Raw genomic sequence first — 9,637 nt, 5'->3', positions numbered from 1 at the left:
ATTTTTTTAAATATGTTTTTTAAAATTTTATTTATTTATTTATTTATTTATGGCTGCGCTGGTCTTCGTTGCTGTGCACAGGCTTTCTCTAGTTGTGGTAAATAGGGGCTACTCTTCACTGCAGTGCTTGGGCTTCTCACTGCAGTGGCTTCTCTTGCTGTGGAGCACAGGCTCTAGGCACACGGGCTTCAGGTTGTGGCACACAGGCTCAGTAGTTGTGGCACACAAGCTTAGTTGCTCCACGGCATGTGGGATCTTCCTGGACCAGGGCTCAAACCTGTGTCCCCTGCATTGGCAGGCGGATTCTTAACCACTGTACCACCAGGGAAGTCCCTTAAATATGGTTTTTATGTTTTCCATAATATACAATATTTTTCTGTTCTCATTCATAAACACGAAAGCACATTAGAGGTGGGCACAAATGTTCCTTTTGTGAGCTCACTGGAAAACTGACTAAAGCACTTTCAATATTTTTTGTTTTTTCGCGGTACACGGGCCTCTCACTGGTGTGGCCTCTCCCCCATTGCGGAGTACAGGCTCCGGATGCGCAGGCTCAGCGGCCATGGCTCACGGGCCCAGCTGCTCCGCAGCATGTGGGATCTTCCCGGACCAGGGCACGAACCCGTGTCCCCTGTATCAACAGGCGGACTCTCAACCACTGCGCCACCAGGGAAACCCAAGCACTTTCAATTTGTAGAACGTATTACTTGTCAGATTTTTTGGCTCTTCATACAATTTAGAAACAACTCTCTGATTATGGTAAACACTAATTTCCAAAATTTTAATGATGACTTTAGTTGTCAAACCTCATTTGAAGTGAAGCTTGTGAAAGAGATAAAGTTGTGGGTCTTTCCTTTTCCTTTTCTTTTCCTCTACAGTCATTCCAAGGTAGAAATGCTTACTCTTCCTGGATTTCCACTTATCCACATAGCCTTTGAGTCCCTTGGTATATGTGAAAAGTGAAAAGCTACAATCAGCGAAGAATACTTAAGGTGGGCGTACTTGGTTATGTGTGCATGTGCCGTAAACACTGAACAGTGGCACCCACACTCTCCTTCTATGCTGCATGGATGATTGGCCAATGTGTAAGTCCAAAACAAGAACAATGCTACACCCTCAGAAGCCCCTCTTCCCTGTGACAGACAGGTCTTATCCCTTCTGTTTATTTTGCCGGCAAAGGCTTGCTAAATAGCATTTGGAGAGGAGGATATCTTTTCCTTCTGACAAAGCTGTATCATCCCCTATAAATTGCCCCATGGATCAGCATCATCACAGAGCCACAGTAGAAAAAACCAGAGAAGCATGGGGCAAAAATGTGTGAAGGTAATAGGCGTAGAATGTGCCATGTACTGCCTAAATCATAAGTTCACAAACACCCCAAAACACACCACCGGATGCAATCCTGCTCACCAAAATGACAAGATCCAGCCTCATTCACCAGAATACAGGCACCAGTCCCCTCCACCAGGAAGCCTAAACAACCCACTGAACCAAACTTACTCACTGGGGGCAGACAACAAAAACAATGGGAACTATGAACTTGCAGGCTGGGAAAAGGTTGCCCCCTACACAGTAAGTTAAGCAAAATGAGAAGAGAGAGAAACATGCAGCAGATGAAGGAGCAAGGTAAAAACCCTTCAGACCAAAAAAATGAGGAGAAAATAGGCAGTCTACCTGAAAAAGAATTCAGAGTAATGATAGTAAAGATGATCCAAAATCTTGGAAATAGAATGGAAAAAATACAACAAATGTTTAATAAGGACCTAGAGGAACTAAAGAGCAAACAAACAGTGATGAACAACACAAAAAATGAAATTAAAAATTCTCTACAAGGAATCAATAGCAGAATAACTGAGGCAGAAGAATGAATAAGTGACCTGGAAGATAAAATAGTGGAAATAACTACTGCAGAGCAGAATAAAGAAAACACTCCCATTTATCATTGCAACAAAAAGAATAAAATACCTAGGACTAAACCTACTTAAGGAGACAAAAGACCTCTATGCAGAAAACTATAAGACACTGGTGAAAGAAATTATAGATGATACAGATGGAGAGATATACCATGTTCTTGGATTGGAAGAATCAACATTGTGAAAACGACTATACTACCCAAAGCAATCTACAGATTCAGTGCAATCCCTTTCAAACTACCAAAGGCATTTTTCATGGAGTCTGAGGCGCAGTTGAAGAGGTTGGAGATGTTATCAGCTGAAACCTTATGCAATACTTTCCCAAGACTACTGATTTATCTTCCAAGTATTTCTCTGTTCTCTTTCCCTCCATCATCCAAGAGATGGAGAAGGCGCAAAGGTGTCATCACCTCTTTCCAGGATTAATTGCACAGTTTTCCAGCTGATCTCCCTGCATTCCAGCTGTCCCCTCCACTCCATTCTCCACCTCAGTTTTCAAATCACAAGTCTCATGTGTTACTCTCCTGCTTGAAACTCTTCAAAGGCTCCCAATTATCTGCAAGATAGTCATTTGCCTAACATAGAATACAAGGGCAACTCCTCTCTCCATGGTCTTCTCATGCTCTATTCTCCAGGAGCACCCAACTACTTGCAGGTCTCTGAATACTTTGCTTTTCCTCATCTCTGTGTCTTTGCTCTTGCTTTCCACTCTGCCTTGGAATGTCTGTCCCTTAGAAGCTGTGTGACCTTGGGACATTACTTATTTTTCTGAACCTTGGTTTCCTAATAGTCATAAATCTTCACAGGGGCAGCATGAGGGCCAATTTGTATAAAATATAGAGAATAAAGTACATGCCTGGTATACAGCATGTGCTCAATAAGCTACATGTTTTTATTAACCATGTGAATATTAACAACGACACTATATAATAATAGTGTGGAGCTAGTATAGGATTTCTGATAGTTTCTTGACCGCTTCCCTTGGGGAAAGTAACCAGATCCGGTTAAAAATTCCAACTACCAGCTCTGATTCTCTGATCCTCCGATTTAGCTTTTTCTCTGTCCTGCCTGGAAACTTTGCCATTCACATAACTCTCACCCCATGATTCTCAAATCTGCAGAGACAAGATAAGCTCTTGTTTCTCATTGGGCCTTGGGACTCTCCCTGGCTGTACACCCAGGTGAAAGGTCAGTTGAGATTACCCAGCCTTCCCATGTCTTGGGATTGGAAATGAAAACTTTGAAGTTTTTCTCCAATCTTTCCCATGGACTTGCTAAACAACCAGGCTTCAGTGACTTGCAGAAGCCTCTAAGAGGCAGCCTCTTGGCAGAGGGATGCTCATAACAACAGGGTAAATGGGTCCTGCTGAGTTCAAAGCACTTTGACACCAGTTGTCTTGCTATCACTGCAAAGGGGTTTAGGCATCTACCTAGCATCTTGTAGACTTTGAGACATGAAGAAGGATAATGACATGTTATGAACTTCCAAGGTGTGGTGGGAATGGTGAGGAAAGGGCTTTGGGACCAGTGACATGGTTTAGCCTGGAGTGTTCCAGAGGAACACAAAGCAGACTGGATCCGAAGGGGACCAAGGTGAGCAACTTCTCCTGGTGATTTTAATATACTTTCAGGCTTTAGCTGCTCTGAGCTCTGTGAATTTCAAACAGTCTAAGAGTCAGTTTGGTTAATACATTCATTTACATAGAGACTTTAAAAACTAAGCCAGTGATTACCTACCGAATACCTACCATATGCTAAATACTGAGTTAAGTGCTGTGGAAAATTCTAAGATTAATCACGGTCCCTGCTATTTAGGAACTCATAGTCTGGTGGGGGATATCAGACCTCTAGATCAATAACTGAAATAGAGGGTGGAAAGTGATAATGATTCAAGATAAATATAAATAAACTGTAAAGCGAGTTCAGAGGAGGGACAACTATTCAACAGCCAGTGAAAGATCTGAAACTGAATTTTAGAGCAAGAAATTTGCACTAAACTTAAAGGATTAGAGATGGAACATGCCAGGTGGAAGTGTCGCAGGATAGCCTGGGTGTGTATAGAACTGCCACAAGTTTTGTTTGGTGCACAAAAGAGATTGGAAAGATAGATGGAAACTAGACCATAGGGGTCGTTATGGTCTGTGTAAGAAGTTTGGAACTTATTCTGCAGGCAGTGAGCAGTGCAACAGCAGAGCAACCTGATGAGATGAGTGTTTTAAGAGGAGCTGGATGTAGAATGTAGGACAGGAGGATGGAAAGGATGGGATGTGGAGGACATTATGCAGTTGTTAGGTTAGTTCAGGCTGGTGGGATGGAGAGGAGTGGGCAACCTGGACAGAAGTTTTGGGTAGAATTAGCACAACTTTGCAACTGATTATAAAAAGAAATATGGGACAGACATGAATCAAAAATACTATGGGGACTTCCCTGGTGGTCCAGCGGTTAAGACTCCACCCTCCCAATGCAGGGGGCCCGGGTTTGATCCCTGGTCAGGGAACTAGATCCCGCATGCCGCAACTAAACATCTTTTTTTTTTTTTGTGGTACGTGGGCCTCTCACTGTTGTGGCCTCTCCCGTTGCGGAGCACAGGCTCTGGACGCGCAGGCTCAGCGGCCATGGCTCACGGGCCCAGCCGCTCCGCGGCATGTGGGATCTTCCCGGACCGGGGCACGAACCCGTGTTCTCTGCATCGGCAGGTGGACTGTCAACCACTGCGCCACCAGGGAAACCCCGCAACTAAACATCTTGCGTGCCACAACTAAGACCCGGTGCAGCCAAATAAATAAATAAATAAATATTTTTAAAAAATACTATGAAGTTTCCAAGCATGGGTGGCTGAGGAGATTGTGGAACCAATAGCGGGTACAGAAGCAAAGCATATTTGGAAGGAAATGGGAGGAGTTCAGTTTTGGACAAGAGGAGTTTGAGGTGGAAGTTCAGACTTTAGAGTATAGGAGGGAAATGGCTCCGGAGATGTAGAATACAAGATCGTCTGTATTGAATAGAAAACAAAGCAGTAGAATTCCATAAGATTTCAGAGGAAGGAGGGAGGTCTATTCTTTATGGAGAAAGAATGAGAGAACCAGTGTGAAAACAACTCTGTACTCTGGGGTCAGAGAGACCTGAGTTTGAAACCTAGCTCTGCCACATACTTTTTGTGTGACCTTGGGCAAGCTACTTAACCTCTCGAAGCCTCAGTCTACTCATCTGTAAAATGGGATAGAAAATAGCATTTTCCTTGGAGGAGATGTGAGGATTAAATAAGATGATATATGTAAAATATTTAGAATGGTACCTGGCATATGTTCAATAAAAGCTAGATATTTCAAAAAATTTATTACCATTAATAATGAGAATGACTGTGAACAGACACTTGGGGGCACTGACATTTTTTGGGGGGTGGGGGAAGAGAAGTCAGAGAAGAAGATAGGAAGAAACAATGGCAGATCAATGAATAATGATTTTGTAACATAAGGAGAGAGTTTCACAAGGACTTGGTGGCCACTGTTATCAATTGAAATGAGAAGTTAATGTAGATGAGTAAAGAGAAAACACCATTAAATATTTTTTTAATTTTATTTATTTATTTTTGGCAGTTTTGGGTCTTCATTGCTGCATGTGGGCTTTCTCTAGCTGCGGTGAGCAGGGGTTACTCTTCTTTGCAGTGCGCGGGCTTCTCATTGCAGTGGCTTCTCTTGTTGAGGAGCATGGGCTCTAGGCGTGCAGGCTTCAGTAGTTGTGGCACGTGGGCTCAGTAGTTGTGGCTTGTGGGCTCTAGAGAACAGGCTCAGTAGCTGTGGCAAATGGGCTTAGTTGCTCTGCGGCATGGGGGATCTTCCCGGACCAGAGCTTGAACCTGTGTCCCCTGCATTGGCAGGCGGATTCTAAACCACTGCGCCACCAGGGAAGCCCAACACCATTAAATTTGGAAGAAGAAAGCATTAATTTGCTAGGGCTTCTATGGCAGTATTACAAACTAGGTGGCTTAAACAACAGAAATGTATAGAATCACAATTCTGGTGTCTAGAAGGCCAAAATCAAGGTGTTGGCAGGGTTGGTTCCTTCTGAGGGTATGAGAAAGAATCTGTTACATGCCTCTCCCTTAGCTTCTGGTGATTTGCTGGCAATTTTGCCATTCCTTGGCTTGTAGACACAACACCCCAATCTCTGCTTTGGTCATCAGATGGCGTTCTCTCTGTGTGCATGCCTGTGTCCAAATTTCCCCTTTTTATCAGGACACCAGTCATATTAGATTAGGGCCCACCCTACTCCAGGATGACCTCACCTTAACTAACTATATCTACAAGAACCCTATTTCCAAATAAGGTCACATACTGAGATACTAGGGGTGAGAACTGCAACATATGAATTTTTCTGGGGTGGGGGGATGGGGCACAGTTCCACTTGCCACAGGGAAGGTGGCCTTTGGAAGAACAGTTTCAGCAGAGACCAGATTATACATAGGACAATAGAAGTCAGGAAGTGGAACTCTGTGGTGGAAGGGTAACAGAAGAGCATGGGACTAATTGAAGTAGATTGACCGTGAAGGCAGAGAAAATGTTTATACTGAGGACAAAGCAAAACGGATGTCTGAGCAATAACATGTGGCAATGTCCAAGTCCAGAGGGTGGACTTTTCTTTACCCTCCTGCCTGGCCCCCCACTCTTTTCTTTTGTTTTTGCCTGGATTATATGAAGAATTGGTTTATCTCTCCAGTGGCTCATGAAAAACATTGTCACTGAGAGAGAAAGCAAGCAAGCACATGCAAGCAACCTTGATTTATATTATACTACAGAAATATAATGAGGGAAGGAGAAACGAAGTCCTCCTTTGGGTATAACCAGAGCATATGCACTCAGAGAATTTCAGAATTTCTTTTAAAATTCCTTTTTTCCCCCCAAAGAAGATATGTAGCTTAGAATGAAGAACATTTCCTTTGAGAAAAAGCTTTAAAGATAGTAATAATCTTAATTAAATAGTCTTTCATATTCAGAAGGGAACAAAATTATGAATGTACATGCAACTTTCTCAACCGTATGTTCTTTTTAATGGTATTAATATATCCCTAGAGATAACAGTAAGGCTTCTTCCTAAATAGGTAGTATTTTATTAAAGTGAATGAAATTTCACGTTAGTTTGAAAATTTTCAAGAATTAAATAGTAATCATAGTCTCAGATAAAGTGGGTTTCACTTTCTTCTATGGAAATTATTGGTGCTGGTCTAAAGCTAGTTTTAGGATGAAGGAAACAACGAGTCTCCTTGCTAAATGAAGACAATTCAAATTCCCTGAGATCTTGCCAGGCATGACCATGTTATTGATGATTCTGCTTATGCCAAGATAGCTATCTTAAGTAAAAATTAGAATAATTTAAATTTTGTATAAATCTAACTTTTGCAATTGACTGATTGTTTTAATCAAACAAGTCAAAATAATTAACATTTATGGATTCAGCCTTAATTAACCTCTAAGGGCATAGTGTGGAGCCGTGGCATGAGGACTCAGGCTGGAAGCAGAAAGACTTGAGTTCAAACCCTGGTTCTAAGATTAAAGAAAAAAGAGATGAAAAAGTATGTAAAATTGGAAATGATGGAGATTAAAATAACTGTACATATAAATCCTCCAAAGGAATAAACTGAAGTGAAAAATATAAATGTACCAATTACCAAACATGATGTTGGAAAAGCGATTAAAAAGCTAAGATTGAAGAAGGCAACAGGACCAGACAGATTCACAATTGAGATTTTTCCCTTATTTTTAAAGAATACATAGTTCAAATGTTTTATAAACTAGTGTAGGTCATAGACAATGATCACGTATGAATGTAGATGCAAAATTTCTAAAATATTAGCAAATAGATTCTATTAATGTATCTAAGAGTAGTAAAACAAGTACAGTTTATTCCAAGAATGCAAATATAGTTCAGTACTGGAAATCTATCAGCATAATCCATTAATCAACAAGCTAAAGAAAAAAATCAACTTATCAATTGAAAAGACATTTGAAAATTTATCAACTATTCCTAAAAAATACTCTGAATAAAATAAAGTTTATTTACCAGAAATGAACAGCAAATATTATCCTAAATGGTAAAATAGTAAAACCATTTCAATTCAAACCAAGAACTAAACAGGAATGCCTACTCTCCCCATTATTATTTAACATTGTGTTGGAGGCTCTTGCAAATATAATAAACAGATAAAATAATCGGTAAAAATACTGGGAAAGAGGAGAAGAACAATCTCTTTTTCTGACCATATGATTATATACATGGAAAATCCAGGAAGTTGTAGTAAAAAACTTCTTAGAATTAATAAGATAATTTGGTTAGCTGTCTAGCTGCAAGATAAATATATAAAAATCAGCAATTTTTATATATCATAAAAATAAACAGCTACAAATGGAAATGTTAAAAAAATAATAACAACAAAAGTATAAAATAAAAAGAAATTTAACAAGAAAGGCATAGGACTTATATGAAGCAAATAATTCATTAGAAGTTGTGTGTCTTATAGAGGGACACAAAACAAGATATAAACAAATAGAAATACCATGTTTTTGGATAGGAAGATAATATTAAAATGGCTAATTCTTCCAAAATTAATATATGAATTTTATGCATTTTTTAATGCAATTAGGATTCCAGTGGCTTTGGAGTGAGGAGGATTCAATAAAGTAATATTAAAGTTTATATAGAAAAATAAATGCCCAAAGATGGTGCAGAAAAATATGATAAAAAGACTAGTGAGAGAGGATTTACAAGATGTCAGAACATACTATAAATTAAATGTTGTATTGGCATAGGAATAGGTAACTAGAATTAGTTACCTATTAGTAGAATAAAATAAATAATCTGGAAATAGATCCTGAAATGTATAAGCATCATCTGTATTAGAAAATTGATAGCTTAGTTCTGTGGGAAAAGGATACATTTTATAATGAATGATCCTGGCAAAGCTGGCTTTCCATTTGGAAGAAGAACTTGGACCCCTATCTTATGTATGAAGCAGCACTAAAAGCCCCCAGAATCAAGATGAATGGGAAACCATCCTAATAAACACATTTTGGATAAAAAATAAAATAAGTAAAATAAATAAATAAATAGTTTTTATATCTATCTTTAATAGACAATTAAAGATAGATGTAAAAACTAAATATAAAAAAATTAAACTATAATATCTTGCAAGATATTCTGGGAGACTACATTCCCGGATTTTATGAGAATTGCTAGTGATGAGGAAAGACCCTTTTAAGCAGAAGCTTAATCATATTTAACTATATAAAAATTCACACTCTTGTATGGCAAAGATATCATGGACAAAGTCAATAGACAAATGACGAATTTGGAAAAAATAATTGTAATGCAAGTGACAGGTAGAAGATTTGTTATGAAATATACCAAGAACTCTTTTTTTTTTTTTTTTTTGCGGTACGCGGGCCTCCCACTGTTGTGGCCTCTCCCGTTGCGGGGCACAGGCTCTGGACGCGCAGGCTCAGTGGCCATGGCTCACGGGCCCAGCTGCTCCGCGGCATGTGGGATCCTCTCGGACCGGGGCACGAACCCGTGTCCCCTGCATCGGCAGGCGGACTCTCAACCACTGCGCCACCAGGGAAGCCCTATACCAAGAACTCTTACACAAGGCAAGCAAAAGATGAACTATCTCATAAAAAATGGCCCAGTCATATAAATAGGCATTTTGTGGAAGAGCAAATTCAGTTGCCAGT

The sequence above is a fragment of the Hyperoodon ampullatus genome (genome assembly GCF_949752795.1).
Source record: "Hyperoodon ampullatus genome assembly, chromosome: 7".
NCBI lineage: Eukaryota > Metazoa > Chordata > Mammalia > Artiodactyla > Ziphiidae > Hyperoodon > Hyperoodon ampullatus.
This window is presented reverse-complemented; position numbering follows the sequence as displayed.